Consider the following 27,409-nt stretch of genomic DNA (forward strand, 5'->3'; position numbering starts at 1 on the left):
GTAACTACAGACATTTTATGACAATAATACTGATTATGTCCTTCCATTATTGTCAGAGTTTCTTCTTCTCTGCAGCTTCAGGACTGAGTTGGTTTTGCACCAACTTCTATGATCCTGTGCATTAGAAATGCTTTGTAATTTGAGATTGGTGCTGCAGAGCTGGACATTGAGCTGCTGACCAAAACAGGTGAAGCCACTGGGAATTGAGGAAGACACTGCTGCCCTCCAGCCCTGTCCATCCTCCCTCAGGAGCAGGGGAGGACCCTGGTCTCTGCTCTTCTGTACAAAGGGAAAGAAGGGGCCACTTTAGAGGGTGTTTGCCTGCAGCCCCTGCCTGCCAGCCCACACTATGCACGCTCCAGGTTTCAGGTGTCTCTGGGATGGGATGGGGTGGCACTGGTGTCCTACCCTGCCCTCCAGCTGTGCCAGCTGAGAGCGTTCTCGCCCAAACACAGAAGGTGAGCACTCTCTTGTACACTATGTTCTGCTAATTAGATATGTGTGGTGAGTCTTAGAACTTACCTAATCTCAGACTTCAGGCCCTTATCTTAGAGGTTTTCCTTATTCTCTGTGCAAATGGGAAGATGCTTGTGGTCCTGAGCACATTCAGCTGTGTGGTTTCTGTACCTTCCAGCCAGGAAAGGTGTCCTGCAGTGCTGGATTTCAGCCAAACACATTTTGAAAAATCCTTCTGGCAAACAGAAAGTTTGGGGTGAAACACAGCATAAAATGAAGTGAAGGGGAGACTGGTCTGTAGATATAAGGTTAATGCGAGGTTTTGGCTGTATAGTTTACAGTTTTGCTTTTATTTTGATTGCCCATGGTTTGTAATATTTTGAAAGCTTAAGGATTAGGGTAAAGGATCAGGTTCCTCTATCTGTGCTAGTGAGATACTCAGTGCTCCCTATCAACAGTTGCCTGTCATTTTGGGAAAATTCCTGCAGAGGTTTGCAATCCTGGCTTTTTTGCTGTTGGCTGCTACATGGACAAGATGTGGGGCAAAACTTCCCACCAAGTGGGAGCAGGGGAACGGGTGACATGTCTCCATTTCAAACCCAGGGAATCTCCAGGCACCACTTCCCCCAGCAGCTCACAGCAAGGCAGTCCAGACTCAGCACACAGATCAAATCTACTGTTTTGCCATCTTGGTTTTATGTGGTAAAGGTTACTGCCAAGTTCAATTAAGTACATGGAAAAATAAAAGGAGGAGCAGAAGTGATGTGCCTTGAGGCAGAGAAGCCTTTATGGTGCCTCTCACAGGCTCAATTACATTGCTGGCAACTATCTTCAGCACTGTTTTTGAGCAATGTTAGTGAGGGGAGAGAAGAAAGAAAATAATTCTAAACTGATGTGCCCTAAAGGCTCATCTAGAAGATTTTCACTATCTCCATAAAGGCTCTGTACACTTAAACCATTTTGCTATATTTTTTTAGGTTATCTCCTTTGCATGGTCTTTCACCCTCTTGATTTTTGCTGTACTATCCTTTTCCCTTAAAATTCAGAGAAGTGTTTTGAAGTTTACATACTATAAAATCAGTAGTTACTCGAAGGATGTTTTGAGCAGCACTTGAGCAGAAAGACAAGGTCTGCACACAAGGTCAAGACTCCAGGGATGTCTCACTGGTGATTGGAGGCTTGTGAAGTCTCAGACTGCTGCAGCACATCCTCCTCTGATGGGTAGGAATGATTTATTGGCCTTTGAGCAAAAAGGAACAATAAAATAACTTTCTGGTGGGGAGACAGAAAGCTTTAACATCACCAAACTTGTGGATTTTAACAGTGAAGAATTGTACTTTTGGAGAGTAACAATTTCCACGAAAAACCCATGGTTGCTGTCCAGCAGTAAAAACACTGTGAAGAACAACACAAGCTGCTTCTGGGGGAAGCATTTCTCAGTGACAGCTGCAGAAGAATTGCTTTGTGCTTTTCTCAGGAGAGAAAACACCCGTGTGCTCCACGTGATCATGTTCAGGATTCACCCCTGCCCTACTGAGCCCCTGGTGGGTGGAGGTGGGGATGTCCTGCTGTCAGTGTACAGAGACCAAGAGGAGGAGAAACCAGCTCCAGCTGGATTTTATACAGAGCTTTTTGTTTCCAAAAGTGCCAGCAGATTTAAATGACTGCTGCAGTTGTCAACAAGTTCCCCCTGCATATTCTGTAATGATTAAGGTCCTTAGAGGTTTTGGACTGCTTATGTTTCTCAGTGTAGCTGCAGATTGTGAACATAAGGGTTGCATCAAGTAATTTAAATAATTAATTGAAAGGCAGAGGTTCCTTCTGTGCACTTGGGTAGGACCATTCCTGCTGATTCCACATTTGAATCACAGAATATTCCGAGTTGGAAGGGACCCACAAGGATCACTGAGTGCAGCCCTTCAGTGAACAGGCACACAGGGATCAAACCCTGCCCTCGGTGTTACTAGCACCAGGCTCTGACCAAGTGAGCTGTGCCTCGGTCCTCTTGCTGCTGAAAAGGACAGCAGGGTCAGGTAGCTGGATGTTTACTGAAAACTTGTCATTTTTTGCCCTTGACACACAGTTGCTTTCAGAAACAGCTGGTGCCTTGCTGCTACCAGCACCAGAGTGTTTTGTTTGATGACTTAATCGACATGTTCTTCTATTAGGAACCATTTTTGGGTTCGAAAACAGATTTAGGATGATAGTTTTTGTAATAAAAAAAAAAAGTGATTTCCTCAAATTCCAAATGTGCCCATGGTGAGACAGCCCATGTCCCGTTCCTGATTTGCTCTGAAGCCAAGTCTAAGCAGGTTGTGGGCTTTGTCTGAGCAATGCAGGGCAGTGGCTTTGCTATTATTGGACCAAATCATTCAGAGCATCAAGAAGGTACAGACTGACAGTAGGCCCAATGTTTACACAGCTTTATTTCTGAAAAAGTGAGAAAAGTGTGAGTCCTTCAGCTCTATTACAAAGACTGTTGTTGCTTTTTATGCTGAGCAGAGATGTGCTTGTTTTTTTTTTGAAACTCTTTAATGCCTATTGAATTAAAAGCTTCTTCTCCATATATTTTTATGATATTGCAAGAAGCCTTATCTGGTACATTCCAGAAGAGACTTTTCATCCAAATTTACCTTCTGCTGTTCTTGATTCTAGCTGGTATCAGACACTTCAACAGATCCAGTATATTCAGGTTTTTTGAGCAATATAAAAAGGTATATTTAACATTATTGACCTTTGATTTGGCAGTGTATGTGGGTTAGGTTACATCTTACATTTTCTTTCGAAAGGGATTGCAATTTTTTCTTTTTGCAAAACTTCAGTTGCAACAAAGTGAAGGTCAGCTTTTCATGTGACCTGACCTTTTATTGCTTGGGATTCCTTCTAACCTTGTTCTCAGTGGTCTTATATGGCCACAATTTCATTGTGCTTGGAGTGCATGGGACCAAACCCAGGACTATTATGCTTATTCTGAAGACCTTGAGAGCAAGCTTGCTTTGCAGGAGACTCAAGAGTGTTAATTGCTGGTTTTGCATCCTGCATGTACAGTTTAAGTATTAATTTAGCTGCTAGACTGCCCTAAAGCTGCAGCATTAATCAGGAGTTAATCAGTAATCCTGTCTTTAACAATCTTTTGTAAGTTTATAGAATTATAAAGCTTTCTCTGGCAAAGAAATTTCTTGATCTAGTTTACAAGGAAAACAGGAAGCTTAAAGCTGACAAAAACACAGTGCTGTTGCTTGGATTTTGATTTTATTTTGAATTTCTAGGGTCTGATCATAGCATGTTTCCTCAGTTTGCAGGCAAGGACATGAATGAATTTCATCCACAACCCCAGGTTTGCTCCAGCCTCTGCTGGGGATACTGGGTATTCTCAGGCAATCACGTTCCTTATCTCCTTTCTTTTCTCCCTAGTATCTTCCTAACTAGGAGTGCCCAATTGCCTCTTAATTGGCTTCTTTCTTTTAATTGACCATCTCTCTTACAGAATGGCAGTCAGTGCTGACCTGCTTTCTCTGCTGGAGATGCATACTCTTGTAGCTTGTTTGAGACAAGCTGTTAAAAATAAAACAATTTAAAAATAAATTAAAAAAAATTCTAATTTATCTGGCTTGTGTGTAAGCAGGATCTTAAATGCTGCAATTTGCTCCACAACTCCCTTTAATGAGCAGGAGGGGGCACCTACCTATTTTCTTTAGCTTAGCTACTCGAATCTATCCCATATTGTCAGGAATGTAAGTATTTTTTTCTAATGTCTAATTTTCTGTGCTGATTTTAACACTTCCTGGGCAGGTCAATCAGTTATTTTAAGTGCAATGTGTGATTTTCACCTGTGATCACATAGCAGAGGTCACCTAAGGCTGTGTTTTGAGCTGAAGCCAGGGTATGCTTGCTGTACCTTGAGAGAAGTTTCTTTCAGCTCACTCCTTAGCAGCCCTTTCCAGAGGCTTTTCCTGGTTTATTCTTAGCTTCTCCTGACACCCACAAATGACTGCAGGAAGATGGGTTATCTGCGTTGCATAAGAGCTGTCAGCAAGCAGGACTCCCTCCCCTCTTGTGCCCACCCAGCAGCAGAGCAGCCGACCCTCGCCGGATCCATCCCGGCATGAGGCTGACTCAGTGCTCTGAAAACTTGTGGGGGATTCTTCCCTGAGAGCAGCGATGTATTATTGTCAGCCAAAAAAGAAAAAGCTTTTGCTCCTGAGAGTTATTTCTGTCCATTTGGCAATGTGCTCTCTTCCTCAATTGAACACCACAGAGCCCTGGTGTTCCAGCAGATCCGTTGCTGCTCAAACCAGGTATGGAATAAAAGCTACGGGATTAAAGAAGATGTGTGACCACACAAAAGGACTTCGGTGCTTATGGAGATGACTGCTGCGATCTATTCTTATGTACATTGATTTTATAACTGGTACTTTGAACAGCCTGGAGAGGCTGGGAGCATATTCTCCCTGTCTAACCTCTTGCTGGGTTTAAGAGACTCTCTGAATGTCTTCAGGGGTCATGCCTTGCCATTCTGCATGGAAGTAGGAGACATCAGGAGATCCTACTTGATGCCAAAGCAGCTGATAGCTTCAAGAGAAATGACATTAGAAATCAGCTTGCTACTATAATGGGAAAGTAGTAAAGGCCCTATCTTCAGCCCTTGTAAAATGTCCTTGGGTTGGCATTGTGAAGGTGTGAGGTGATATCTGCAGGGATTTCACACAGTGATTTTGGCTTTGGATTGCCACTCAGCAGGGAAGTGCTGCTGGCCCCAAACCAGGTCAAGCATATTGTCACTGTGGCCTGGGCAGTGGCTCAGGGGCCATCACAGAGCAGAGATTTGGCTGAAATTGTGCAGATAAAATAGCAGTATTTATGTAACTATCCATCACCCACCACAATTCTTTGCCTCGCTATCAGGCCAGTGAGGTTTTCTTATCAAAATCCTTGTTGCCACTGTTGTGTTGTATAGGAATTAAGACAGGACTCCTGAACTAGGACAGACAACTTCCTATGTTTGCCATGGCAACACCTGTTCTGAAATAGAGTGCTCAGTACTTAAGGCTGTGTTTAATATCCTGCTCAGTGACCTTTTTAAGAGAGCTGAAAGTGCTAATGGCAGGGTAGTCTGTGAAAGGATATGTGCTTTTAATCAGCTTCCCAATGGTAAGATAATAAAAGCAATAATCCTTTCAGGATTCTGCTACTGTGATCTCTATCTCTATTTCCCAAGGTCACTAAAGGAGTAAGTAGAAGGGAAGATAAGCTTCCAAGGAGTGGAACTGTAGAGACTGAAAAACATTACACCCACCAGGCTGTTCTGCTTCCCGCTCACAGTGAGGCAGTCAAACCTTGTAGAGAACAGACCCGGTGGTTTCACAGAGCGCAGCAAATTTCCAGTGCAGCATGAACTTCAGATTCTGGTTCCAATGAGTTTTTTTAGTTTCTTTAAAACCTCTACAGAAAACACTCCACTTACCCCAAAAAACTATCATCTGCTACAGGTAAAAAGAAAACCTATCAGCCATTCTTGGTATTTTTTTAAACATAATAGGTTGGGTGCAGTAGCAAAAAAGTGTCATTAAAATATCCAGAGTTGTTTCTGTTCTCATCTGTGGTGAACTCCATCCCTCAGTAGCAGCCATCCATTTTCCCTTGACTTCTTTAGGCTCTGTCTACAAGAACCCAATCAGGCTCCTTCCAGTGGTGCCCAGTGACAGGACAAGGGCAATGGGCATGAACTGAAACACAGGAAGATCCATCAGAACAGCAGGAAAAGTTCTGTGAGAGTGACAGAGCACTGGAGCAGGCTGCCCAGAGAGATGGTGGAATCTCCTTCTGAGAGATCCAAACCTGCCAGGATGCACTCCTGTGCAACCTGCTCTACGTGAACCAGCCTGAGCAGGGGGGTTGGACCAGGTGATCTCCAGAGGTCCCTTCCAACACCAGCCAGTTTGTAATTTAGTGACCAAGCAGCAAATTTTATTAACCTGCATAGAAAATGCACTGGATTTTTGTGTAGGCCTTGATTTTTCTTTCTTTAATGTTGGTGTAAGTAAAACAAGCAAGTCCTGGAACACTAAATAGTTATTTACTGTAGGTGTTTTGGTTAGTGAAAAGATGCAGCAAAGTCCCAGTTTGTAGTACAGGGTTTATTTTGATTGCCAAAGCCCAGGACTGCCTTTCCAGCAGAACTCTTGTCCACACCCAAGTTGTGATCCTCACCCACTTGATGTGGGGTCTGCAGGCTCTGCCTGGGCTGGTGGAAGGACTGCCTGTGATGGGCAGGGTGTGCAGGAGGCCAGCCTTGACCCACACGTGCTGTGTGAGTGCAGAGGTGATGCAGATGTGGGGATTATGGGCAGCAGGATTAAACAGTACTTTCACATGCCAGAAGAAACCTTGGCATCTAACTGGAACTTGTCACACCAAAGAAACGACAAAATTTGATCCCTTATGGTTCCAACCTTCTTCTTTGATTTGCTGGCCATGTATTTTTTCTCTCTGGAGCTTTACTGTCTGTGTTGAAGCCTGATTTTATTGCATACTGTGGCACAGTAATGATTTTTTTTTTTGGTGTACCATGCTGTGAACATCCAAGCCAAATTGTTGACAGTCTTAATGTGTTTTGGAGCAAATGCATTTCCTGAGGTACAATGTGTTCCACCTTATCCTTCAGTTAATATATCAATTCTTCTGCCTCAGGCAGAGATAGTTAGGCTCATGTCTCTTGGTTGTTGCTTTTAATTTGAATTCAGTTATGGACATTGAAGAAACTGTTTCAGACATTACAATTGCTTTAAATTCACAACAGAAATGGTCCATGAGCCATCAGACTGTTTCCAGACATTCACACTGAATGCTGAAATTCAGGCATCTAGCTCAGACTGTGCCAGGCAGCTGTAGAGAATTGCACAGACAGCAGTGATATTCAGGTTGCATTGTAGTTGAATAAGCTGGGTTGAACTCCTCTTCTCATTTAACTGCTGAGCATTTACCTGCTCTTAAAAGGAAGGGTCCTCTTCAGGTTTCCCCACCCTGCCTTCACTCATGGCTCTATGCTCCCAGCGCTTCTCTTACATTAGTTTTTGCCTTCACTGAATCCATTAGTGACTATTTCAACTCATTAATTAGCTGGGATAATTCCCAGCTGAGAAAAAACAATAAAATAAAGACAAAAAAAGGGAAAAAAACCCCTGGGCTAGTGAGCTGATACAGCTCATTCCAAAGTGCCGAATTTCAGGCATGATGAATTTCCAGTCCAAAACGTGCCCAAAATCATGTTTTCCCTCAGGTGTGTGATGGAACAGCACTGAAGCATGAAAGTTCTGTGAAATAGTCATGATTGTCTTAATTTTACCATCTCCCTCTGTCTTTCTGTTACTGCTTCTAGTCTGACAAGTAGAGTGGTTATCAAAGAGTTGCAGTTTGATAGAAGGGTGTGCTTTGCTCTGGTGGCTGAGCTAAAAGAGTGAAAACCTTGAGTGTATGCAGTCCAGGCTTTCTGGAGTGAGAATCCAGGACTGAACCCAGCTTGGGTATTGTGTCTGCTCTATTGCCTCTCCCAGATTTTATTTCCAAGCTATCAGATCTTGATTTATCTGCTTGTTAACTGAACATAAGTATGTTTACATGTTGTACAGATATTGTGTGTCTGAAAAGCTGTTTGAGAGCCTGAGATAATAGAGAAGCTGTGTAAGAACTTGTAATGAAGGAATCCTACTAAATTACCTGTTAAGCTTTCTGTAAAAGTTTTCCTGTGACTATATCCATATGTTATAAAGATACTTTGAGATATATTCTGGTGAGTTAGTTCACCTGAAGAAGGAATATGTCTAAAATGTAATCCCATTTCTCTCTGTATCTAACACAAACTGATTTCTAAGATGCAAAGCCAAAAGAAACCCAGGTTGTGGTGTTTTCCATTTTGCTCTTTCTTTCCCATCCAATTTGACAGCTTGCATGGCTCCTGCCACTGGCCAGGTATGAAAGTAGAAAGTTGGCTGTGTTAGTCACAGGACACCTTCAAGTCTGGCTTAAAGCAAGACTTGCTGAGGATTTTGTGGGGAGGCTTCTCCACCATGACCCTGCACCCGCTGTGCAGTTCACCAGAGCTGCCCTGGCCCTGTTGGATAGGTCCTGGGCTGGTAAAAATCCATCAATGTCATTAGGATGTGGAGCTGAGCTGAGTAGTCATGCTGATTTACAGCAATGACTAATGGTTGGTGAACTTCTGGGTGCAATCTGAAATTTGGGCAATGCTGTTTGCTCTGTGGCACTTCCTTGGTTTTGCACATGATTGAAAGAGAGTGGCCTTTTATCTGTAGGTGAAGCAATTTTGGCTGCCCTCTGACAGCTTCTCACAAGGATACTGGGACTTGAGACAAACATGAATCAATTGGCTTCTGAGAAAAATTCTGAGAACTGGCTCTCTGCCACTCTGCCTGGAAATGGGACAAAAGTAATATCATTGCTCCATTCTCTTTCACTTTGCTGAAAATTTTTCTGGCCAAAATCCTCAGGCTAAAAAAACAGTCCACAAAAAAAAAAAAAAAAACCAAAAAAAAAACCAAAACAAAAAACAAAAAACCCCCCAAAAAACCACAACCAAAACAAAACAAACAAACAAACAAAAAAAACCCCAAACCAAACAAAAAAACCCCCAAAAAACCAAAACAAAAAAACCCCAAAAAACCCCCAAACCAAAACAAAACAAAAAAACCCCAAAAAACAAAGCACCAAAAAAACCCCCCAAAAACCAAGACACAGAAAAACCCAAAAAAAACCCAAAAAAAACCACTCAGCAATGTGGTTTTGTTGTCAAAATTGACAGGATTCAGGGTGACTGAAAAACCATAAGTACTTGGCTTTCCTTGGAGAACTGAAGCAGAGGAATATGGATTGAACAGTCAAGTGCTAATCTGTGAAGAGCAAGTGGTGTGATTTTTGCCTCGGGAGGAAGTGGTGGTGAGCTGGGAGCGGTGCAGAGCAGGGGAGCAGGGCTGGGAACTCTGGAACCTGCTCACACCCAGTGAGTGAAGCTCACACCTGCTCACACCCAGGAGCTTCACTGCCCATCACTCCCCCAGAACCTCCTGACCTGGGAAACCTGGGCTTCAGGGAAGGTGTTGCTTCAAAGATGTGGTTTCAGGTTATTTGGTCTGTGAAAATTTAGTGTGTGAAAGCAAGGAAAGGGTCAGGGCAGGTGAGGAATGAAGCAGGAGTTTGGGGAAACTCTCCCCAGTGGTTGAGGGTTGGGACTGCACCTGTGGGCAGCAGAGGTTATTATTTGACAGAGCAGAAGATAATTTATTTTAATGACATAAACACACTTTTAAAAAGTTTTAACAAGTTCTCAGAATCTAATTGAAGAAGTTTGTGCAGTCAGCAGTGGGGCAGAGCCCTTCCTGGAGCTGGTGTGACACATGGTGCAGTGTCACCTGCTGGGCTCTGATGCCAAATCTGTGACATTCCCCTCTGGAGTTAACCTCTGGCAGCTGAAGGTCTGTGAATCTTTCAGCACCTTAAATTTTTGTCCAATTTATTGACAGGATTAATATGTTCATATTTCATGGCATTTTTGAAGATACAGAACTAGGCTTATTTCAGTGTTATCACTGGAATGTAAAAATTCATTTTTCAGGGTCTTTTATACTCAATAGCACATTTTTGTTTTTTCATTCTTGTTTAATTCATTTTGGATTTAAAATATACCTCTAGAATTGTGTTCTTGTCAGTTGAAAATCACTTAATATATTTGGACCTTGAACAGAGATTAAATGTTACTGTATTATTACTTTAAGGCAGCTCAAAAATGTTAATTGTGAGAAAATTCTGCCTTGAGTAACTAAGGCTATAATTCTAAATGAAACTGATTTAGCTGATCTCATAAATAATTAGTGAAATTGTAAATCAGATAGATGCTGATTTATTAGCATCTAGTTTTAGATTGTGAATGTAAGAAAATATGAATGGGAAGAGGATGCTGGAAGTGTATCTGTTGGTAAGTAATAATTAGAGAGGGTAGAAGTAATTTATTCAAGATCTAAGATGGCCTTAGCTGACAGTATTCAATTTTTTCCCAGAGTGAAACAGTGCTAAGGAAAGATTTCCGTTGTTATAAAATGAAAGTGGGGATCATCAAAACTTCTTTGAAGACCATGAATTTATTGAATAAACTTAGATAAATCAGTAACTTGTGTTGAACAAGAAAAAATAAATTTATTGATTATTCTCTGGATTTTCATCTGGGGTTTTGGGGATTGCATCGTAGAACAGGTGAGAGCAAGATGAGGTAAATGAATTGAAACACAGCTAAAACTGAAGGAAAACTTGTCCCACACACTGCAAGGAAGAAACTTCATACCAGCATTAATTTATCTTAGTTTGGTATCTCAGATACAGCACACACTGTGGTTGTGTGCAGCTGCTTGGTGTGAGCTGTTAGATGCTGCCACACTTCTTCCACATGCAGGGCTTTCTTAATGGTGTTTGTGGGCAGCTGGTGATGTGGCTTCTGATCCTCACTTTTAATCCTGAAAGTGCATGAAGTGCTTCCTTCATCTCCCTCTTCTGCATGGCAGAGTTACCTCAAAGCTAAGAGCTCTCTCTGTCCTTGGCTCTTGAACCCTTTGCTGTGTTTTCTCTCCCCTGTCCAGCTGCAGAGGGAGAGATAGAGAAGCTCTGGAGGATGTCTGGTATTGTATTTGCAGGGAAAGTCCCGACAAAGGCAGGAATGATGCATCTGACTCCATGTTCTCAGAAGGCTAATTTATTACTTTATTACACCATATTATATTAAAGAATACTATACTATACTAAAGAATACAGAAAGGACACTTACTGAATGCTAAAAGATAATAATGAAAACTCCTGACTCTCTCCAGAGTCTGACACAGCTTGGCCCTGAGTGGCCAAAGAGTGAAAACAGCTCACAGCAGAACCCAATGAAACAATCACCTGTGGGTAAACAATCCCCAAACACGTTCCAGAGGAGCAAAACACAGGAGAAGCAAATGAGATAAGAACTGTTTTCCTTTTCTCTGAGGCCTCTCAGCTTCCCAGGAGAAAAATCCTGGGCAAAGGGATTTTTCCAGAGAATGTGAATGACACAATCTGGCATCTAGCCAGGGCAAACCTGCTGCAGCTTGAACTGTGAAGGGCAGGAATGACAGGATCCATGGCATTGTGTGGCTGGCAGGGGTCATTTTGTGCTACAAAAATGTCTGGGAATCTGATATGAAACACCAGAAGAAAGCCCTTTGCTATAATATTTTTTAAAAGTGTTGGATCTGCAAGAGACTCCCTGCAAACCAGCACCTCTGCTTTTTCACAGTGCTTCTCTCCCACACATTGCTGTGCCTTAGAGAGCAGAGAAGGATTTTGCTCTCATCTGTTTGGAAACTTTATTCTCATTCCTGGCAGTGGGGTGGGTCCCCAGGTATTTCACATGGGTCCTCCCCACCCTCTCTGCACCCCTGAAAGGTTTTATCCCCACAGTGATTATTCTGTTCTCTGAGCTGCCTTTTGGTGAGCAAGCAGAGATTGTGTGCATGTGGAAGAACTGAGCTTTAGGTGCCAGAACAGACTTTGGGCAAGCTGAAATGAGTGCACTGAGTCTCTGAGCCCGAGCTGGAGGTGAGAACTCAGTAATGCATCCTGAAAGTCCTTGAAAAAAACTGTCAGAGACACCATTGACTTAAGATCTGTGGGAAGCTGTTTTTAGCTCTTGCTCATGATGTTGGCATAAGCTACAGATGGCTGAGTTTTTTGTCCTCTGCTTTGTATCTAGTATGCAATGAATACTTTGCTCAGCCTGTAGTGAGACAGTGCTGTCATTGCAATGATTCATCATTTCACTATTGTTCTCTACATGATTTGTCAACCCAAACCCAACTTTAAGAAAATGCCCAGTATGTTTACAGGATGGGAAAAATACTCAATAAAGAAATGAGCTCTGTCGATAATTAGAGTTTGTGCTCATGGGTAATACATTATGGAAATGGCCAGTTCTGTAAATATATGGGTAAAATTCAGAAGTACTGAAAGGTAAATTAACAAATAGTAATGGTCTAACCATTCAGTTTGCCCCAGTGTAGCCCCTGAATCTCTGTGAGCAAATGTTTATGAGCAGAAGTAGCCATTTGGCTTTACAGTCTATACATTGTGGACTTGCTTCCATTTGCAGTAAATATGCACAAACCCTCTGTATTACAGCACTATACACACAAATAAATCCATGCCCTGGGTCTGCAGGCTGTTTGGTGATGCACAGTGTAGCTTGGTTCAGAAGCCAAACTTCAGACTAGTTCTTGAAAAGGTGACCCAACATTTGTGAACTGCAAAGCTGTGCTCAAGTTCTGCAGTTGTGGTTTTGAAAAGCAAAGTCCCAGCTCTCTCCTTCTGATATCTACTTTTTTTCAGTACCCTTGTTGAAAAATTGGAAATGTTTGGAAAAACTCAGACTGGGCATGCTTCCTTCTTTAAGGAGGAAGCATCTCTTTTTTTTATTGTCCCTTTTAAGAGTAACTAAATACTTTCAATAGCCCTCTGACAGATATCTTTCTTTTGCCGTTCATGCAATGTAGGTGGCCTTTATCATGTTTTTCAACAACTCAAGAAAAAATATTCACAAAGTTTCAAAAAGCTGAAGCAATGTGGGTTTTTATTTTGCTGCTTCCTTCCTGCTCCCATCCTATCTGAAAATCAAGAGATGAAAAAACCCACACATTCCAATTTCAGACATTTATTTTGTAGCTACCAGAAAAGGGACCCTGCCAGGTCATTATTTTCTTAATATGATTCACACAAGTCAGTTTCCCTGGCTGAGTGTTCTTGAGGATGATCTCTCTGTAGCAGAAAAACCTCAATTATTGCTTTCAGCAGAGGTTAAACAAGTTGCCATGTCGAGCAGTTGGGGGTAGTAAACTGTTGTGAGTGGAGCTGAGCTCCAGCACGCATCCCACGCGAAGCTCTGGCCCTGGGTGCATGCAGACGGAGAGCCGTGTTCTCCATGCTCCAGGGATTATTCACTTAAGAAATATTTCTCTTTGTACAAAAACTTTGTGAGTGATATATGCCAGAATGACACATGGATTGTCACATTTCTGGGGCTCTGATATGTTCTGTTTACCAGGGAAGGCATCGCTTACAGGCGGAGTGACAGCCTGTGCGCCTTGGGAACCAGCGTGTGTAATCCCAGTGCCACCACAGAATGACGCTCCCAGAAAGGCAGACCCAAATCTGTGCAAGTTAAATAAACTTTTGGGAACTTCAGAGGATTCTTAGTTGAACCATAACTCATGGCAACACATTGAAAAAAGAATTATCAGGTAATTATTAGAGAACAATAACATTGTTAGGCTGATTGGGCTATGCACCAAAGGGCTGTCAATCATAGTTGTTATGAAAAGCAGAGCATTTAGAGGCTGTCAATCATACCTGTTTGTAAAAGCCAAAGGACTTCAGAAATTGCTACGCCTGAATTTACCAACTGCAGGAATAACAAAAGCACCCGAGTCTCACGCAAGCCGATATTTCAATTTGTGTAGAAGCTCTTGCGTAAGTTTATGCCTTTATTCATCTGAAAATATCTTATGGCACTTGGAATTTGGAAAGGTTTATTTTTTCTGCTAGCTCCTTTATAGCACTGATTTTTAAAATATTTTTAAGGTTGCTTAAGTGTGTCAAAGCTTGTAACAAAAATTGACTTTTGTTACATTCCTTTGCTGTGAAGCAAAAATGTCTGAGTTAGTATCCAAATAGCAGAGAGCTAGTGCTGGAGCCTTTCAGCTTCTTGAGGTTCACACACTACTGCATATCCAAAATACTGTAGCAAATACCAGCTGAGGAATTTAAAAGGATTCAGGAAATCCTTAACATGGAGGTACCCACCCATAAATGTTGTGGGAAATTACCTGACAAAGACCTGTAGAACCTTTACTTTTGAGAAAAGTGTGGGATGTACATAACCCACCTGATTTAAACCAAAAGTAGAAGTTAGTTGTTTGTGTGTGTGTGTGTGTGTGCATATTGTGCTTCCCTTCCCTTCCCTTCCCTTCCCTTCCCTTCCCTTCCCTTCCCTTCCCTTCCCTTCCCTTCCCTTCCCTTCCCTTCCCTTCCATTCCCTTCCATTCCCTTCCCCTTTTAAACTCAAATTGTGGAGCTTTTGGGAGGAAATACCTTTCTGAAGATACATTTGAAAGACTCTACTGTGCATCACCCCACTGTGCCCTGGATTTGGAACTCATCTCATTTTGTAACTGAGGCCAGGTGCAAGCATGCCTGCGTGTTCAGTGTTTACAACACTGCTTGAAAACCTGTTTCTTACTGAATAAATCATGGGTTCCTATTGCTATGAAAGGTTTCCATCAAGGAATCAGTGTAGTTTGGGTTTATCTCAGAACCCCTAGGGCTTTCAGCAGGTTTCTTGCTGCTCTGGGCCCTGCGGGAGCCCCAGCATGAATAATTGTGGCATTAAACACAACCTAGGCATGAAGATTTTTATTTATTTTTTCTCATATTCAGAGCTTCATGTTACCAGATCCAGCATCAAGACCTGGGTACTAATACCTTCCACCCTTGGTGGAATCATACCAGAAGGTGTTATTGCAATTTTTACCTTGGTGTCCTTGTATTGGGCACTTTATTAATCGTGGAGGCAGGGAAGGAGAGGAACGAGAAGTCCTTGCTCATGGCTTGACTGTCTTAAACAGATGTAGAAAGGAAAGGAAAAGAGGAAAAGCTGCCCAAAGCCATCTGGTGAGCTGATGGCAGCCCCAGAGGCAGGAACTACATCTCTGCAACACTCAGAAGAGTTTCTTAGGTGGACACGGCCCACACCACCTCCCCAGTGGAATGTCCTCAGAGCATTATCCTGCCAAAGCAGGAGCTGCAGTCACACCATGGGTAGTTAATTCAGTGAGTTATTAATGCAAATGTTAATAATTGAACTCAAGTGGTTAATGAGTTTCTAGAGAAAAGATCAAATTATACTCTTCAGATGCGGAGTTAGAATTTTGCCTAATTAGAAGAAATATGTTTTTCCCGTGAGGGGCAGTTGCTGAAGTGACAGTTTGGAGTCTGTTGTGACAGCATTTGCAGAGATGAGTTCCAGCCAAAGAACAGAGCTTTTTTAGAATCTCTGATAGCATAGTAGTTTCTTTTGGAGGCATAATTATGTTGCATTCTTTGCAGAGTTCATTAGGGAAAGAAAAACAAAGAACTTGTGTTCCATGTGGTTGATGTTCACACATTTTTATCTTAGTGTGATAGAAGAAGCTGTTGGATCCTGAGAGTAACATGGTGTCTCTCTCTTTCACTGCTAGCCTAATAACTCAACCAGTGCTAGATGGAAACAGCTCTTCTAGCCCACAGCTGTTTTTTCAGGAGTCCATCTTTTTTTTTGGGAGTGAAATCTCAGAATGTGTAAAAATGTTTGAAGGCTTATGTAAACTAAAAATCTCAGCTAGAAACAAGTTTGTGGAACTATTCCCAAGCAGCTACAGTAATAACTATTTCCTTCCTTACATCTTAGCATTTGCAAGCAAATGTGGTGAACAAATCAGAGTGAGATGCTGGAGGGGTGCTGGCACCCCTAAAACACAGCCTGTGCCAGGGCCCAGAGGAAAGTGACATGCAAGAGCTGCTCCTTTTCTGACTCTTGTTTTATGAAATCTTCTGAACCTGGGACATTTACTGCAGGGATTTTATGAGGTAATTTCTTAGAAAGCCCAGCCAAACCTTGCTGCAGCTCTCTGTTGGTTTATTCACACTTGCAGAAGCTTTTTCCTCTGCCTAGGGCAAAAAGAAACTCTTCCTGCTGCAGAGGCTGGAGAACTCACCAAAACTAGGTATAGCCCTCCAAATTTTGTAGAGAAACATATAATGTGGGTTTAGTCACTTGGTAGTGCTGCTCCAACCCTTTCAGGCAATTTGCAGCATCCTCCCTGCAACTGAGGAAACTTTTGCAGCATGTGGGAACACACAGTGGAAATATTCCCTTGTTAAGTGTATTTTCTGTCTGTAACTCTAAGCTATGAGCTGTGAAGATAAATTATAGCAGCTGTGCCACATTTGTTTTGGAAAGAACCTAGTGTTACCCCAGGACACAGCTGTCACTGGGAAAAGGAAGGGTGGAAATAACTTTTAAAAAGTCACGTAGGAAAATGGTGCTCAGCATTGAATTCTTCCCAAACCCTCCTGCAGGTGGGAAGGTCCTTACACAAATAACTGGGATATCAGGCAGAGATTGTTATAAGAAAAATGACCCAAACCCAGAGGTCTACTGTTATTGTCTTTCCTTTTTTTTTTCTTTAGCCCATTAGAATTTTTTAGAATAAGAAATTATGACTGAGTTATTTATTAATGACAAGGGCATTTAGATCAAAATCATGCACGGATTATATATATATTGGTGCAAATATATTTACATACATCTACAGAAAACTTATTACCTTCCAGCCTGAGCTGGATGGTGATAAACTGGGAAGAGACCTTAGTTTGACGGGCAAAGTGTTCTGGTAGGGCAGGCAGGCTCTGTTCTTAGATCACAAAACACAGTGCAGAGCTTGGTATTCTGTGAAAAACCTCAAAAGCACCAAAGGGGAAAAAAACCCAAGCAACAAACCAACTCATAAAATAATGGATATCCTGGCAGGAGGAGCGGAAGAATTCAGGAATTCCCTGGTGGTTTGTTGCTATCACTGGATCAGCTCTGCAAGTGAGGCACGTTGAAACATGGCAGGAAGAGAGGAAGGTGGTTAAGTGCACAGCTATTGTTACTCAAAAATCAGACTAAAGCTCATAAAAATCAGCACACCAGTCACACAGGGGTATGTATAGCTTTGCTTTTGATGGCTCTGTGTAAAGTATACCACAGCAAATGTGCTTTTTTTTTACCTGTATTGATAAAGAAATTTTCTAAATAATATTTATCTAAGAAAATATTTGTTGAATTCTTTCAAGTTCTTGTCTTGTCCAGAATTGTTTAGGATGATAGCTTTGCTCATGTATTCTTTGGGTACAGTTTGTGTCATTGAGGGCCTCCTATTTTCTGACTTCACAAAGAATGTCAGAAAAATAATCATGCAATCAGGAGAAGTGTGATCAGGGAGGTGCCTGTTGGGGTGAAATAGTGCAGTGCTGTTATTTGTCAGTGCAGCACTGGTGGTCCTAAAGTACTGGTTAGGATTGGGGGCTTGCCTTTTTTCTGTGTGTCTCTAATTTTTATTTTGGCTTCTTTAATTTCTGTTGTGATACTGACAGCAGAGATTAATTTGTTCTCCAAAATGGTTCTAATCTGAGGTGATCTCACTAGTAAGGAAATGTTCAGCTGACTGCTGACACAACATCTGTAGGCAAAAGGCTGGTGAAAGATCAAACACATTCCTCTTCTAGGAGGTATAAGCTGTGGTTTTACTCAGGCTCTGTGGACTTTGGCTCATATAAGGTTCCTGTTATGCTTTTCAAATATTAAAAAAAGAAAAAACTGTTCTAGATGTGGAGCTTTAAAAAAATCTCTCATTGAAATTGTTGAGTGCAAAGTCACTGGCCTTCAGACAACTTTTAGAAACATGAGTCAAGTGCCCAAGATCATAAAATTCAGGAGATAATGCACTCTGCTTTTATATATATATATTTGCTTTCTGTTTCTGAAGCCTTTAGGAGGTATATTTTTCTTGTTTTGTCTGCAGCCCTGAGACCTTCTGTCTCAAAGGACTGGAATTTAAAAACCCAAGACACAAGACACTAAAAGACTTGCAAGGAAAACCTATGGCAGTTTGCAGTACTGGACGAGTTTCATTTTTCTCAAAGTAATATGAAAGCAGGGATGGAACAACTCACACTGCCATTACTTCATAGTTGGTCTGTGCTTTTGCAGCTTAAAAGAAAGGAAGTAAAAAAAAATCATTTGGTATTAAATAGTAGCAAGTAGGAGCAAGAAGTATTTTAAGTTATTTACAAGAATTCCTTATAATCTTTAAAAAAATATTATTAAAATTCAGCCTTGTCCTGAATTTCAGTCATTTCTGTAAAAACAGCTTATTCTGTGTTTTTCCTCTTATGTGTTAAGACTCAGATCTGTGAGGGGCTATCTCTGTTTCCCTTCTGGGGGAAGGCAGAATGGAGCATTTGGCTTTGATGTAAGCTCTAGCTTTTCTTTGGTCTTTATTCTTATGTTCTCAAAGAAGTGCATTATTGCAACAAGCAGGCCACCAAAATAGGTCTACTTCTCAAGGAATAAACCTTGTATTCCCCGCTTTTTCCAGCCTGCCCTCCCAGCAGCACCTGTAGCTGTTGCTGTGCAGCCTCTCAGCCCTTCTGGAGCAGGGTGAGAAGTGAGCCTGTCCCTGAGCTGTCAGGGTGGGTGGTTGTGTCTCACCCTGCACAGACCCCGATCTCTGCTGGCTCTGGGTGGGGCTGCAGCCCCTGGGTTCTGAATGAGCCCTGGGCTGGGGCTCGTGTTTCAGGGCTTCTGCTCTGCAACATGAGGATGTTATTGTTGGCAGAGTAAAGCCCTTCTGCATCCAAATTACTACAATAGTGCTTTTAGCTGGAAAGCACAAAGTGTAATCTACTTCAGTTTTCTAAATGAGTTTAATGCTATAGAAGCATCAAAGAGAAGAACTTTTGTTTGGTATTGTTATGCCTCATGAATCCTCAATGAAGTTACAATCTCTAGGTTTTGGTAGCGGGTTTTTTTTTGGCTTTCATCCTTGGTTCTGTGCTTGAACAATGTCTGTCCTCCCACACAGCTTTGCTGGGGAAGGGAAAGCAGGATTAAGTTAATGTTTCTTTACTTTCAGAGCTCTTCTCTGCCCAGGACAGAGTTGTCTGCAGGTTTTGTGGGGCTCAGGTCCCTGCATTTGGTGAAGTTTCTGTGCCTTAGGTCAGTGTATGCACTGGTAATAATACTTGCACCATCTCTTGGTTTGTCAGTAAATGTAAAGTCTCACAACTTGGCAGTAATGAAAGAGATTGAAGGTAACATGTCTTCATTTGTGCTTGCCATCAGCTCAAACAGGATCCTCTCATGTCCCATGCTTATTTTTGATTGCTGCAAGAGGATTTCTTGGTTTGCTCCAGCTGTGCATAGATGACTTTGTCCAGTGTTTCAGAGATGTTTGGTTTCTAACATCTTCCGTCTCAACTGCTCTCACAGCCACAGATAAACACTGAGGCTGCAGCTAGGTTTGAAACTCTCAGTTTTGCTCACCAGCTGTAAACTGATACTTCTACCCACTATGTTTAATGACTGTGATGCCTTGTGAAGGCTGACCTAGAACAGAGGCTAGATGAAGTTAAAGAATAAAGTAGGGATTTATCAAAAGGCCTCAATGGATCCACCTGGGGCAGCACAAGAGCCCAGCCAGGGCTGCACCCAAGATGAACCAAAATGGTCACAAAATGCACGACCGGTCACAGGGTCTCTCATTTTTATCAGTTCTGCTTCAATTGCATATTGGGGTTAATTGTCCAATTACAGCTTTAGGTTATCGAGGCCCATCCTTCTTGTTTTTCTCTCTTCATTCCACTGTTGTTTGTGCTCTTGGGCCCGAGATTTGGATCATCTGTCCTTGGTCCCCAGCTGGAGAAGGAATTGTTTTGTCTCCCTGCTCTGTGAAGAAAGCTCACCATCCCTTAATATGAAGCTCAGAAGTTCACACTAAGGCAATACAGAATCTGAGAAATAGAAAAGCTAAACCCTGAGGCATCAACTGCTGGTTGCCTGATCCATCCCTGAGGTTTTTAACAGCTGATATGGTGCTCCCCACTTTGGTGAACATGTGTGCCTTCACCCAGTCCTCCTTTCTGGTGCAATGATGGATGTTCCCGAGTTTTGGAAGTGCTCTGGAATAATGTTTCTGGTGTCTGTTTTGCCAGATCTTCTTGCTTTCTTTGAAGCTCTTGTGAAGTGTTGCACAGTAGCACATCACCACCAGCAGTTTTTGCCATGCACCACTTGATGATGTTCTTGCCCAAAGGGATTCTCCATCACAGAACATCATTCTGTTTTGTGTCAGTATCTGTACTGAGCTCCTTGGCTTTCTAACAGCTCAGACTTGCAGAATAAAGTGCTTGAGTAAGATACTATTTTTAAGGACATTGAGAGGTCTGTTGTAATTTGGAGCAGAGCATTCTGCCCAGGGCAATCTCATGGAAACTTTAACTCTGTAACTGGAATCCTGGCTTGCGGCGCACAATTTTCCTGCAGTAAGGTTCAGATGTTCCTGTAGCCCTGTGTGGGTTTCTGCATCCCACCTCCTTCAGCCTTAAGGAGGAGGCACATATCAAAGGAGTGAATTTGTTTTGCTTCTGGGATTTCTTGAGACAGTTCACTAAAGGCCCTGCAAGCTACAGGCATGAGTTCAAAACTATCCACCTCACACATAGCCACATGATGGTCCAGAGATTCTTCCTCTCAGTTGCTCAAGAGACAGCGAGGAGTGGTGGCACCAGGGTGTTGTGCCATGTCCCCTGGACTGAAGGGCACGATTTCAGCCCCACAAACTGATTTCCAGCATCAACAGACTGGGACATATTCCTGTTGACCCTGTGCGGATGAAGCTGATTTCAGCCTCACTGAGTAGTTACTACTTCTATTTTGGGCTGCTTTAGCTTGATAAAACTGAGATTTGAAAAATGTGTTGGCTACTTTTTTTCCCTTTATAGTCAAATCTTCTTTAAGGGTCAGATGTGTGTGAGAAAAAAACATTGCCAGTGTAATTTTAAAATTACATGATGGTATTTGCTAGGTCACCAGCACAAGGAAGTATTTTATTGCTTCCTAGTTAATGGAAGTGACATAATTTTTTCAATTTTAGACTACTACTATTTGTCAAAGTGTGTTTGTAAAGGTTACACTGCCTGGTGTAAAGCTGCTTAAAATATTGTTACTTTAGATATTCCCATGACCATTTGTTTGTATTGGTAGTGGTTTTGGAAAATGAAAATCTAGGCTACAATTTACTGACACGGAACTCAAGAGGTGTTTGTATTATTGCATAGATATATCCAGGCCCTATTTCTGCAACTGTTCCAAGCTGGTTGATACAGGGGACAAGACCTTCCTTCATCTGTAAAGTGCAGGACATGGGAAAAAAAAAATGGTAGCAATACATGAATCAGGGCTTTGGGCTTTTGCTTCTTGGCTTTCCTGTTTGCTACTAGATCAAGAAGTCAGTGTAATTAATTAACTCGGCCTGCAGAGAAGTTGTATCTATTTGTCACAAGGCGTGTGTGCATTGGGAATCCCAAACTCCCTGCGATGCAGCTCAGCACTGGCAGAGCTGAGTCCCAGGCACAACCTACTGGGGTGGTGTGATCCTCACCCCCACACTGACCAGACAGGTAATTAATGGGCTCAGTGCCCAGAGAGATTTCTCTGCTGCTGATTCCCTGGCTCCCCAACCTCATTTGTTGTATCTCTGTGCAGTGCTTGCTGTGTGCTGTAGTTGCACCTCTGAACTAAAGCAATTTCTGTCTCAAACTGTTCCAGTGTTTGAACTTTGGCAAGAAAGGGACACACTCCTTGGAGCTCAAAGGCTTCAGATATTGCCTCCAAACACACTTTTGCTACACTCACTGGACACAGCAAAACTCTTATTCACCTATAATCAATAGTGCCAGCACCCAAATTATTTTGGTTCGTGGTGATACTGAATTTGTTGGAGGTCAGAAGCCAGGAATGATGGACCTGCCCCATTGTTTCTGATGGAGTATTTCCCTCATGTGAAAGGCTTGCTGTTTCCAGAGGAACAGAAGTGTTTCTCTTTCAAACCTACTTTCAGTGTATGTGGATGTGTGTTGTTTTTCTCCACTTGACAGTTGGTGGTTTGTCACTTCCTTAACTCTGAGCTGTTCACAGAGATATTACGTTGCTGACAAAGTGGAAGCAATTTAGTAATCACTTACAAAATCGACACCATTAGAGTTCAGCTTTGTTTCAGCCATTAAAATGCAGACACTACCTGATTCATATATAAATTGCTATGATACTTTCATTATCTTTCCTCTGTGGGGTTGAATAAAAGTGTATTTGGTGCCCTCCTTCTGATACAGCTGTGCTGGTGTGACCCCTGGAAGGAGAACCTTGTCCCCTGGCACCATTGCTCACATGGGGACAGCTCCCCTTGGGTCTCTGACCCCACACACCAGCACCCACAGCCTGTCTGGAAAGCACTGCTGCTGCACCTGAGAGATTTCACCCACATTTTAGGTAAATGTAGGAAGAATATTCCTTTTAAAAAGTGAATTGGCTGCTTTGGATCCTGTTTGAATTTCTAAATGCAAGTTTTCCTTCTTAGACTGTCACTGAGGCTACAGGTTGTCTTTTGCATTTCTTTGTTAGCCTTTAACCTTCATATTTTCTCTGTTGTTCTGTTGCTGAGTTTGTCTACAGCTTCTCTCCTATTTCCACGTTCTTCTCAGTGGTCCTAACCATTTTGTTAAATGCAGCCAAGCACCTGCCTGCTCTTTTCAGCACCTCAGGTCTGCTCCCTCTGCTGCAGCTTCAGCACACCTCAGCTGGGAGAGAATCCAAAATGTACAAAATCCTTCTTCCATGTGTACGCTCATACGGAGAAACAGGTTAATCCAAATTACGTCAGTTTTTACAGACCTCCTTTGCCTTTCATGTCGTGCTGGAAAATGAAGTATTTTCAATTATGTTTTGTCTCCTTCACTTCATTTTCCCTGACTCATATATTGATGTCAGAGATGCCAGTTTGTGTCAGTGCAATTTGCTCCCATGGAAATGCCTCCTGCACACATGCGCCCGACTCCTCACTCCTCTGCTTACATAATTTGGGAGCTGTCAGAGCCCTACCCCAACATTGCCCATCTGTCTATTCTCTCAAAGCTAATGAGCCTTATTCTTCCTGCTCCAGGCATATTACACACCCTGACTTATTCATAGATGATGTCTATTAAAATTGTCAAATGCTTTGAAAATTTAATTATTTCCCTAAATAAAGAGTCTGCTTCTAATCACATTGAGGATGTTTCAACACAATTGGCCTGTTTTCTAGTGCAAATCAAGAGTGACTATGCTGAGCTCTGTCTGGCCCCGTGGGCATTGTCATTTAATTGAAAATACTTGTGATTTACTATAGTGTAAGAGCTCAGAGATGTCCCCTAGCTTGGTCTGTGAGCAGCATCACAATGCAGAACTTATCTGGAATAAGGCATCCAGATAAAAGTGGCCTCTTATGGCATCAGTCAGTGTGTGACAGGGGTGGAGGCTGGTATTTGTTTGCTTTTGGAGTGATGGAGCATACAGAAATCCCTGGCTTGCTATATCTATACCTTGGATTATATTTGTCTCTTTCATGTCCTCACTTGTGCCTGCATAAGGCTCAGATGCTGAAGCAATTATCTTTGTTTCTGACTGATAAACTCATAGTTTACAGCCAAATTATTTTAGTTATTCATGTGTTACCATATTTCATTATTATTTGATTTGTTCAGCCCTCAGTCATTCTGATTTTCCTGTGTTACATACCAACCTTTACTGATGTGGGTGCTGAATCTTGGTTTTGAATTATCAATGTATTTAGTTCTCAAAGTAAATGTTTTGGTTAGGCAACATTAAAAAAAAACAAAAACCCAATTTACTATCAAGATCAAAGTGTACCAACCTCAACAGACACCTTACTTCCAGACCAGGGTTTGTTTTTCCAGTCTAATCCATTTTCATCTCCTTTGCAGCCAATACTGTGGCAGCTTCACAATTGCTCTGTTCATCTTGTTCTCTGGAGTTTACATAATAACTTCCCTGGTGACACCATATCAAATGGTTTAATGAAGTGTGAGGTAGAGACATTGCCTTTTTTATTATTTTTTTTTAATTTTATTTTCCTAAAGAATGGAGTGTTACAGAACAGATGAACAAAATCCCAAGACACCAAGCCAAGACTTACAATGTACATCTGGGAAACTCATGTTGCCTTTCACAGCACTTTCCACACATTTTTGTGTCTCAAATTTTCCTTTTAAATCCATTCTGAATTTTTGCCTGGTTAAGGTCAAACTAAGAAGTTTATAATTGTGTGGATAATTTTCTATCTTTAAATGAAGACAAGTTGCTGTAACTGTTTCAGCCTTATCTTTGTCCTTTTCTTCTTTTTTTTTTTTTATAACAGTTTTAAAGAGTTATATTTTCTACCTACTTTCATCATTAGAGTTTCCCTTACTACAGATTTATCAGGATATCCAGTTATATATATAATATACTTACATCAGAAAAGTGTTGGCTTTTTGAATTTATACTGTCAGCCATTCCCTTTGGGGTCTGTATGGCTCAATTTTCTAAGAGAAAAAAAAAAAAAAAAAAAGAAAAGGTAATTAAAAAGAAAACCCCCCCATGAGTAACTACATTTTCTATGTAATTATTGTATCAACTGTTGCTATGCATGAGATAAAGATAAGTCAATTCACTTATGAATGTTTCAATAATCCTTTCTCTGACACTGCACAGGTATGTGAAAACACATATTTAATTAAGCTATTACAGTAAAAGCCCTGAGCCATTTGTCAGTTCATTAGGCACACTTCTTATTACGCTTCAAGCTTTGTTTTCCTTTTCCTTGGCTTATTTGATGCTGTAATTTATTCTTTTTAAAGGCATTTGGACAGCAATGACAACAGGAGAGGCACTCTGTAACCTATATTAAGAGTGCACCACCACAGCAGGGAGGAGACCTCTATTAAAAAATCACTCCCTGAGCCTTGAATTAGAAGTTCTGCAGGCTGAGGTGCTCACTGGGAAAACAGATTTGGGGGAGAAGCTGTGCGTTTCAGCTGTGTGAACCCCCCGTGAGCAGCCCTGTGCTGGTGATGTACCAGGCTGTGCAGGGGCACCAGGGCTCAGAGTGCCCGAGCTCAGGGCCACATGCAAAGGAAAAGGGGAGATTTTCCCCTGGATCTCGTGTGGGATGAGGTGCAGGGTGAGCGCCATGTCACAGCATCAGAAATTTCTGTCTTCACTGGAAAATGAGGGGTCCTGTGGTGTGATTTCAGAGGGCACGGAGAGCTGGAATGAAGAGAAACATCAGGGGATTTCTTGCTTGATTAAGAAATGTGACTTACTAAGTAAAGAGTGAGTCAGCAGCGCTCCCCAAGCAGGGGTGGGTGTGCTCAGTGTGTGCCAGGCTGTGACTCACAGCTGCTCACCGGCTCCTGGCCACACTGCTGCTGCTCTCTGTCACTGCTGCAAACCATGCTCAGTCATTAAAGAATGCCAGGCCCAGTGATACTGGGTGTGATATTTCCCCTAAAACATGAATTGAATGTAAATCCCTTGATGATTATTTTTTGCTTAGAGGCATGTATGTATTTAGGTGTGTTTTGCTGTGGTTGCACTTAGAGCTATGAAGTTATTCAACCACACATGGGTACTGTGCATCAGAAACTGCTGAAAATTTTGCAGTCTTCTGGTTTTTAAATAGGCCTGGTTTTAAAACTTGCAAAAAAAGTTAGCTAAAGAAAGCTAAGCAAGTGTTTTTGTTGCTTTGTTTATGTTTCATTTTGGGTAAGTGCTCACTTCCAGAGTTTAATGATGTAAACAAAGAGCTGCCATGCAAAACATTTGAGAGAAGAAGAAAAACTGGTTTTCTAGAGAGAAGGAAAGTTTAGAAAGAATAAGAAAAAGTTTAGAAAGAATAAGAAAAAGTTTAACAGTAGTTTACTACAAGAACCCTGAAAAGCTGAGTGTAAAAAAGCTAGCGCACAGGATTTTTTCACCAATGTCACACTTGATGTTTGCCACATTGTGCAGCTGAATTAAAAGGGACAGAGGTAAAGTCACTGCAGTGGAGGCAGAAGCCAGGTCCTTACAACCACAAGAGCTGCCTTGGGAATCCTGTGGACTCTCAAAGCTCCATGGGCCAAGGAGCAAATACCCACAATACTGTTGCATTAAAGGTATAAAAGTTTGGCAGAAGATAAATGTCCCTTGTGTTGCAGCTGTCCTCAGAAATTCGAGGCAGGGCTCAAATTCAGGTTATAGCCAATTCAGACTATGGGACTGATCAAGCTCAGGAACTTTCAGGAGCACAGCTGTACAAATAGTGCAGTTACCAGTCCAGGAATGTGGGTTTGATTGCATTCAATAGGACTTTGCATGATCCAGATTCATGAATAATGTGATTTATTGAAGCAACAGGAAAGCAGGGTCAGGACTGCCATGATAAATGCACTAACTGCACAGAGCTAATATGTGCTTCGAATTTCAGCCACTGGGGACATGTGTGCTTAAAAAAAAAAAAAAAAAGAAACAAAAAACCAGAGAGGCAGATTGGAATTATATCTACCCATAGAAAATATGAACAGCTAGGGTATAATCATTCCAAGAAGTTAGAACAGTGTGTGATGAGATTCAGATTTATTCTGTTGTGGTGTTTCTGCATGTCTGAGCCAAGAGAGCAAGTTCATCATTGCAGGGAGTGGCAGAGTATCTACATCTTCTTGTGAGGTTCCCAGGTGTTCTTCCACACAGGGAAAATAAAAAAGGATGCTGGTCTTACAGCCAGAAGGTAGATTAAGATCTCTCTGTGTGTTTGTATTGCCTTGAAATGTCTGGAAAAGAAATTAATGCCTTTCTGACTCAGTATGAGGGAAGATACAGAGAGGGGAATTGATGCTATTTGCTTTTGGACAGAATGGTAGTGATTCATTATTACGACCCTACAAAATATCACTGCTTGAGCTCGTATCTGAGCAAATCCATTTTCCTTTTGCTGTGAAAAAATTAAATACTCTTTTTTAGTTTGCCAGTAATTAAATAGTTATTTTCTGTGTCAGAATTAAAAAGACTGGTAAAAAAGCTGTGTTTGGGGAGGTTTCCCTAAGGTTTTATTAAGTGTTTTTCACACTGCTTTATCTCTAATACCTATTGGGAAAAATTCCAGAATTTCTTGCAAAACAGAAGAGGATGTATCAAATTCTTCCTTGGAAAGGAAATCTCTAA

The 27,409-nt window shown here is 41.8% G+C and overlaps 1 protein-coding gene across 13 annotated transcripts in view; it reads left to right on the forward strand.

Annotated features, from left to right (window-relative positions):
• The window catches only part of HTR2C (5-hydroxytryptamine receptor 2C), a 259,463-nt gene that overhangs the window by 180,773 nt on the left and 51,281 nt on the right, over nucleotides 1-27,409 (forward strand). The gene's annotated exons all lie outside the window — the stretch shown is intronic.

This window comes from Motacilla alba, chromosome 4A, assembly GCF_015832195.1.
Source record: "Motacilla alba alba isolate MOTALB_02 chromosome 4A, Motacilla_alba_V1.0_pri, whole genome shotgun sequence".
NCBI classification, from domain to species: Eukaryota; Metazoa; Chordata; class Aves; order Passeriformes; family Motacillidae; genus Motacilla; species Motacilla alba.